An 8,580-nucleotide genomic window follows, 5' to 3' on the forward strand; every position below is an offset into this window, starting at 1 on the left:
GTGGCCTGTTTACAGGCATAATCTAAAACTTCTCCACTGTTAAGACACTTTGACTAAAAATAGCCTCTCTGAGAGGTCAATGTGGGGAGCCTGGCTAATTTAGGCCTTAAAGAGCTTGTAAGTGACCACTGAACTTGTCAATCCGTGTCCTTAGGTGGGTATCCAGCCATTCCATAGCTGCCTACTGGAGATCCAGAGGCCTGATGAGACAAACTTTGGAGGAGGAGGATGGCTTTAATAAGGACAGGGAGAAGAGTCACCCACACGGCTGTGAGAAGGAGCCACGCACCAGGAAGAAAAGACTGACATGGCTGGAGGCCTCTGTGAGGTCAGATTCCCACACCAGGCTCCTTAGCACAGAGATCTATACCACATGTACATCTCCAAAGTTGAAGGAGTTCAGAAAAGTATAGGAAAGTAAACATACTACTTAGACACTAAGTGGGTGGTCATCACACACGTGTTGCATATCTTAAAAATGTAAGTCAGAACAGCTTGAGCAGGCCCGTATCTAACTCCCAGGAGTTGTCGAGAACTGAGTTAGTAATGTTTATTAATAAAACCAAAGTTGCATTTTTTTCTTCCTTAAAAAGGCAGTTAGCCTTTAGACATAAATCTATATATTTAAAAAAAATACATTGTTTCCAAATCATAAGAAGAGAGCCAGATTTTTCCCCCAATTCAGGATTCTTCTGTTCCATATATAAACAAAGTAAGATGCCCAGTCTGGTATTTTAGAAAACAAGTCTAGCTTGCAGAAGAGGCCATTAGGAAAAAAAATCTCATTTTATCTTATGTACAACAAATTTGGAAAGAAAAGCACTACTGGACCCAAAAACACATTGAATGCTAAAATATAATTGCCACGATGAGTCTGACTATAGCCACAGTCAAAAGATAGTATAAACTCTGAAACCCGCAGTTTAGTCCATGACTTCTCCATGTCTGCATTATAGTAACAAGTCATGGTGCAAATGGTCATTTAGTAGAGTATTATTTGTTGAATTCTCACATATGAGCTGGGGATACTTTCCACATTCCACTTTTCAAGAGTCACCAAAAATTCTCTGGGTCGCAGGAATAAAATTAAATATCCTGTCATAGGTAATAGGAGGTAAAACTGCAGTCAATTGTCCTGGGCATAAAGGCTAGCTTCATTCCCAGCATTTCTAGATGAAATAACTTAAAATTCTAAACTTTCCTTTATTCCTTATGGACAAAGAAATTTCACGACAGCTTTAGAAAAAAATGATTACTCTGTATGTGGTACTAACATGTTAAATATAATTTTTATGCATCAAACTATATTTATTATCAAGGATTTACTAACCTATTTAGGATTTTAGAATCTTTCTTGTCTAATCTTATGCCATAACACATCTTGGCTAAACACACAAACTAATTATGATATCAACACAGATTTTTTTTTTTTTAACAGCAGCAACTTCTGAGCATGTAAGAACATGTTTCGTGGTATAAGACAGCAGTAGATTTCATGGGCAGTCAGAATAATCTCATATTAAAATTGGCATCAAGTCCTAATAAGCACATTCACCTATCAAACAGCACTAGAAATTGAGCTGGTTATGAAAAACAAAAAACAAAAATAGAAATAGGACACCAGACTGCAATACACAAAGCACAGTGTATGTAGGTTTTTAAAATATGTAGATGTATATGTAATAGAAAACTCAAAACAACCCTATGGAAGGCAGGAATATTTCTCTCTCCCTTTTATATTCTCTCTCTCTCTCTCTCTCTCTCTCTCTCTCTCTCTCTCTCTGTGTAAGAATGACTAATGACACAATCACACACAACGTTTCTGCAAAAAATTAAATAAATGATTTTACCTTTCTTATTACAAATTCGTTTGAAGTAAAATTGTCGAATCTTGAATTTAGAGTCTCAACATTATTTATCTTATTTATCTTAAAGGAATGGATTGTTCGATTTAATTTAATTTTGTGTATTACTTCTTTTCCATCATCTATTTGGTGTTAAATTTTTGCAAATTTAGACTAATGTCAACCAGTGAGCTGCCTGAGAAACTTGCCTTAGCAAGCAAGGTCAAAAAAACAGACTGCTCTATGTTTATGGAGGAAATATGCACAAACATTCACACTTCAAACAAAACAAGGTTGAAATGGGTGGGGTCACTTGATTGACATCCATTTGTCAATTTCGTAGGAAAAATGTCTGGGCAGTTTCCAATATGTTTAGACAAATTTAGGTGAATTAAAGTGCTGACTAATGACTCTATATCTGTATACTAAATATAAGTAAGGGCCTGAAAACCCCCAGTGGTTTATTTGAACTATGAAAACAAGGAGGGGAGGGAAGCTTAGAAAAATGAAAAAGAAATATCTTGAGATGGCAAATTAATGAACAGAAATGGCATTCAGACATATCAAAAGATAAAACAGATTTAGTTTTTGGAAAGAAATCTAAGTCTAGTAAACAGGGCCAAGTCTCATGAATTGCAAAAATTGCATTATGTACGATCACTTTAGCAATAAAATTATTTGAACCATCAGTAACTACGGGTGGTTGTTTCAGGAGAACGAAGTCAATACATTTGTTTTCCTGAGGCAGGCAGGGGCAGTATTGCGCTACTCATGAATTTCATTAATATTAATTAATTTTTAAAGCACTTTGGTTAGCTTTGGCTATTATCTATATAGATATTTTGCCCTTAAATAAAAATAATTACAAGAACTTCATTATTTAAAACAATTAGCGCGGAGTTCAAAACCTACGTTTTCATTAGTGGACATTATTCATGGGAGAGTATATATTTTTCAGAAGATTCTGTTCTAATTGAATTCCTGGGGTAAAATTCTAATAATCATACTGACTAAAATAACCTAAATGTAACCAAAATTAAACTGAAAATACTTTAAAAATTTTTTTCAAATTAATCTCCACTTTCAAGAATACCATAGTTGACCCAATTAGCTCTGCAAAGGAATTCAGTTGTTTTACATTCTTTTGCATTTCATTCTTTAGTATTTCACAGTAGACTGTTTTCACCAGTCCAGTGCCTTGGATCCCAGAAGATCCCGGTGCACATTTAGTGATATTTACCTTATGAAGTAACTAAATCCAGATGAGCACAGAGCTCACATGGCTGTAAAAAGAAATTGTTTCCTCATGTTTACAGCTCCCATTCTTGAACAAGAAACTGAAAACTCTGATAATTATCCTTGTGCAAGTAGGAAATTACAGACAGAAATGCAAAATAGTTTTATTTGTAAATAAGCCCAACCATATGAACCATTTAATATTGTAATCTGCTAAAGTCCTTTAGCTTTGTAAATTAGGCTTTTTACACTAGGACAGATTAACAACCAAGACAAATAATTCATGAACATGGAGTTGGAGATGGAATCCTCCACATGTCCTTGATTCATATCCACTGTGGTAAAGTATGTTGAGTTATACTTTGTGGATTATTAGAAAATAAATAAATAAGATTTAAAATACTATCTTAAACCAAGTCTAGCTATTTGAAATTTCTGAAGCATGACCAAGGAGCAAATTTGCAATGGTGCTGTCAGATTCCCTGAACTGGAGTTACAGAGAGTTGTTAGCTGCCATGTGGGTGCTGGGATTCAAACCTGGGTCTTCTATAAGAACAGCCAGTGTTCTTAACTACTGAGCCATCTCTCCAGCCCTGAAAACACACTTTTCTGTTTGTGTTATGTGTCATATGTATGTACACACACGTAAGAACATCCTGCACTATGACTGTAGTTGAATCTGCTTGATTTCTCTTTTCAAAAATAACTTCCAGTCATGTGAAACACCCCAGTTACTGGGATTCTTTATGTTTTGTTTTCTAATTTTTTTTGTTGATTGCTTGTTTTTGGTATGTGTTTATGATAAGCGGGCCCCTTGGAGCAAGTACAATTTCACTGTTTAGGTTAGTTTGAAAAAAAATAGGGAAAGTGTCTTCTTACTGAAGATGTATGCTAATAAATTTTTCTAAAAACATGGTCATTAACAGCTGACCAACAAGAAATGTAAACTTAGCTCCTGACTCCCTAAGTTGATTCAAACTCCTCCCCATTCCAGAGGTTCCACAGATGGATAATTCTCTTCAGCAACGTTTATTTCTACTCAGATTTATTTTTGAAGAGCAAGGAAGAATTTTGCTGCATCTTCATGTGCGTACATTTCCAATCTATGGAACCCTGGGCTTTGGGTTGCCCACTACAGAGATGTTGAGCTCTCTCAGCTGCCTACATCTGACCTGTCATTACATAGGGGTGGGGGTGTCAAAGGCAGGAGGTGGCCCTTGGAAACTAGACACAAAATTAGTATCAGCACCTGAAACTCCACCCTCTCCAGGAAGCTACCCCCCTCCCCCAAGCTACCACACTTTAGGAAGGCCAGTGCCTCTAAACTCTTCCAGGCCCTGGAAGGCCTCTCCAACATCTGAGCAGGAAACGAATGGGATGGAAAGGGTTAATGGGAGCGTCATGTCCACCCACCACCCTTGCGGGGTAGGGGTGGGGGCTAGCCAGGAGCCTCTCAGCTGGGGAGCAACTGGAAACCACAAACACCCAAACTAGGTAGCTGAACTTGAACTGAACAGGGAAGCTGGCCTAGGGAAAGGAGTCAGTGAAGTTTAACAGAACCAATAAAGGTATCTGAACAAACATTCTAAAGACAGAAAAAGGTGGAACATCCCTGCCCTCTCAGCCCACGGATTTCCCTTGTGTTTTATGACCCCAATGCCCTTTATTTCCAAAGATTCTGTCCTGCAGGAGTGTTGAATGTGAAGGCGTCCGAGGGGGGCGGGCAGCTTTGCTTGGCCACTGCTTCCAAATAACCTTTGTGGAGGGGGTCGGGATGCAAAGCCACCTTTGGCCAACCTGTGCATCCTCAAAACCAGCTGGAGCCAAGAGGCTCCAAGGACCAGCTCGCCGCCCGGGCCCCAGACCCCTCTGCAAGCCCTCCAGCCTCCAGCGTCAAGAGCCAGCACATCCCTCAGCAGTCCCTTTCCCACTGCCCACCCGGGACCGTCCCTGTCTCCTCCCAGAAACCCACAGGCGCTCTCAGAGCCCACCAGCAAATTCCAAACAGCCCCATCCTTTCCAGGAAAATAAGAGACCATGACATCACGGGCAGGTTTATTTGGGTTTGTTTGTTTGCTTGTTGGCTCGATTAAATACTCGTGGAAGGTGAACGTACCCCACACAGGAGAAGTTTGATGTTGACAAACTTCTGGTGGCAGCGAGACTGTGTCAGCACAACTTCCGGGATAATGAGAGCTGCTTTGCAGGGAACGCGGCAGCGGCGGCGGGAGGCGGCCGCAGGACGGAACAGCAAATGCTATTCAGCCCGAGCAGTTTCAAGCCGCCCGAGCTGGGGAATTACTGTAGTCGAGCTACGGCTCTTACCACCGGCGCTGGATCTGGGCGCGCGTTAGGGGGGGAAGCTGCAGGCACAGGGCGCTGAGAGGGGAGCTTTCAAGTTACTTTGCTCCATCCCTGCACCCGGCAGAGGCTTGCAGGTGGCGTGGTAACTGCAAACATCTTGTTCTCTGCTTCTTTGGGTGACAGCCCTGGAACTAACCAACTTTTCTCTCCCCCAAAACTCCCTCTTTGTTTCAAATAGGACTCTCCAAAATTTATTCTGGGGAAGACTGACAGCCGGGGTCAAGAAACAGCTGTTGAAGTTAATGTTTCTTCCTCCCACTTCGTCTGATGGTTGTGCCCTGCCAAGACAAAGTGAGAGGCTCTGCCTGGTGGCTTCTTTAGACATGCATTTAGCTACAAAAAAAGGCGGGGAGGGGGACTGGCGGGGGGAGTGTATTTTCCTGCTTAACATACAATCTGATCTGAAATGCAACAGCATGTGCCTTTCAACTTGTGCTGATTGCTCGCTGAAAAGCAGCAGTATTTACTTTCGAACACTTTGAACATTGGGGGTGGGAATGGCAGGAGAGGTAGTTGACACTTTACACATTTTGGTAAGGGAGCAAAATTTTCAAACCTTTCTCCCTTTGACACACTTGGCCCTCTAAGAGAGGTAGAATGGCCTGGGTAGGGGAGAGAAAAGCCTTGCACACTTTTGCAAGGTGGAGGTTTCAAAATACAAATCCTTGCGCAGAACAAGAGCTGACAGAACTTGACAAACCATTTTTATTTGGAGATGACCATGGCCTAACTTAGGGTGCTCCTGGGTCTTGGCTTTTGGTCTGTTTTTCAGATGGGGCTTGGCTCCTCTCCCTTTCCCCAGTAAACTCGGTCTTTATCCAGAAGGTGCCCTAGAGCTGGGACCTTACCCCTTTGTACTGCTCTTTCCAGAGTGAAAGCTGGCTTAACATAGCCCTTCCTGGCTTGATTATCAAAGTGCTATGGATTGTGAAAGGACTCCTTAGGGTTGTCCTCCTGAGCTCCATGCCTTGGTGAGCAACTCTCCAGGTGCCCAGCCCTCTGCACTGAGAGTGGGTGGATGGGAACTCAAGTCTTTCCACACCAAAGAACTTACCCGCCCTTCCACCTAGCCCGTTTTCCTTTGGGGATGCTGGGTTCATTTGGCCTCTCTCAAATCAAATTCTATGAAGACTTAAAAGGCCCTCTCTCCACAACACTAGGTTATCCTGTCACCACATCGCAATGCAGTGCCATCACAAAGTGCTATTGCATCAGACCGGAGGATATTTTAGGAAGCTCTCAAGCTGGGACCAGCGAACCTTTGGTACAGGCATCAGGGCCACGCTGCCAAACCCAGGACTGCAGAACTGCTGGACAGGTGGCAGCAATGCCCCCTGGATTCTCAGTTCCATTATCCCTGTTCTCTCCTCACCCCCGAAGCATACAAGTCTGCTTGGTGGCTTCCCTACCCTTTCTCTGCGAGGCTCCCAGATGTCACCACCTTTGGTTTTCCTCCCGTCTCTACAACGTCTTTCAGGCCTCCAGATGGGTTTCCTATTTTTCTGCCCATCATGGTCACTAACTGAAATAGTAGTAGTATTTGCTCATATTATCTATAAATCAAGTGAATTACACTTTGAGTAGCAGCGGCTACCACACACATAGCCTCCAGCTTGGGTGTCTGCATAATCACAGGCTGCATTGACTTGGATGAACTTTTCTCATTCTCCCAGACTGCATCTCGCTACCTTGGCTGGCACTAGAACAGTGGCCAGAAATCAGTACACCCTCAGCAAGTGCCCCCTTCTCCGGGGTCCTGCTAATGCAATCCAGCAGCCAATAGACTTAAATTCCTTCTACTTTATTGTTCTCAGTCCTCAGAAAGGCCTAAGGCTCAGCATCTAGCAGGGCTGAGGCAGACCTCCACTGATCCTGGAGTTGTAATTCCCTACTGCTTGCTCCTGTAGTTTTATTACAGGCTCCTTTTTTTCTAAGATCGACAGGCATAAACCTCCAGTGTGGAGGCCTGCAACAGTACCCTTAAAGGCTTCTTTGTGCAGAATTGTAACCTTAGGGCAAAGTAGACCCAGCTCCAGGAAAGGTACATTATCCTGCCACAGGGAAGTACTCTACCTGTAACCTCTGGGGTAGTCCTAAGGGTCAGAACCCTTAACCTTCCAGGAACAGTACATTCTTTCTCTAAGTAGAAGATAAGCTTGTTGGTTTTTATTTTTGAGGGGGAGAGAGAGGTCAGGAGAGGGGAACAGTGAAGGTGGAGAGCTTGTAGGAGACCTGTCCTGCTGGCCAGGGAGCTCTACATGCAAGCAGAAGTGGATGCCCTGTAATGAATGCATCTCCAAATGTGATCATTCCTGAAGCCCCATATCAAAGCATTCAAGACAAGACATCCAATGGTGGGGTGACACTCAGCACCATTTACTTTTGGAACTGACCCTACCTGGATCACTTTAAGGGTCTTATGAGTCTCTTCAGGTATGGGGCTAGGCCAGTTATTCCAAAGGCAATGGTGAAAAGATACAAGCTCCTAATTTACCATAAAGGCTAATAGATCCAAATCAGGTAGAATCATTAAGGGATTTAGAGGTAGAACCTTTTTCCAAACAGAAAATAATGAAGAATCTTTTTTGATTGAAGCATAGTGAGGTCGAGAATATAGCAATTTATGTCTCCCCCCTACACACACATTTAAGTATTGATTTATACTTTCAAAAAGAACTGTGATATGGGCTCATCAGAGGTATATGATTAGGCATTAACTGTTTCATATGGACAAGTGCAAAACTGGAGAGGTGTGCACTTCTCATTTGAAAGGGCTCCTTGTAGGAACTGGGACTGTGCCTGGATTAAGGGAGATGGAGATAAATCTCGTTAGAGATGATGGGTTTGAAATTAGGAGCAGTAAGAAAGACCTGAGTATAGTTCCCATGGAATCTACTTTAGATGTGGGTGCTCAGCCCTGGAGTCCCAGCAACTGGAGTTAGTAGTATAGTAAAGTGAGCACAATGCTTCCAGTCAATGCTTTAAAAAAAAAAAAAAAAAAAAACGTGCTCTCACAGAGGGAAGAACATGGACTGTGAAGGAAGTAGGAATGAAGATAGTTCTTCAGATGGCATTTGAGATTAAGAATGTGGACGGAAATAAAAATACACATGTGATTATTTGCCCTTTTCTCTTT

General features: G+C 42.2%; 1 long non-coding RNA gene across 1 annotated transcript; it reads left to right on the top strand.

The window, feature by feature from the left end:
• Positions 1-5,416: 5,416 nt before the first annotated feature.
• LOC115067702 lies at positions 5,417-6,911 on the top strand. Its single transcript, XR_003847073.1, has 3 exons — positions 5,417-5,518; positions 5,623-5,735; positions 6,605-6,911. It is a non-coding gene; the product is annotated as an uncharacterized LOC115067702 (long non-coding RNA).
• The last annotated feature ends 1,669 nt before the right edge of the window (positions 6,912-8,580 follow it).

This window comes from Nannospalax galili, unplaced genomic scaffold, assembly GCF_000622305.1.
Source record: "Nannospalax galili isolate Female #2095 unplaced genomic scaffold, S.galili_v1.0 scaffold45, whole genome shotgun sequence".
In the NCBI taxonomy this organism is placed as follows: Eukaryota; Metazoa; Chordata; class Mammalia; order Rodentia; family Spalacidae; genus Nannospalax; species Nannospalax galili.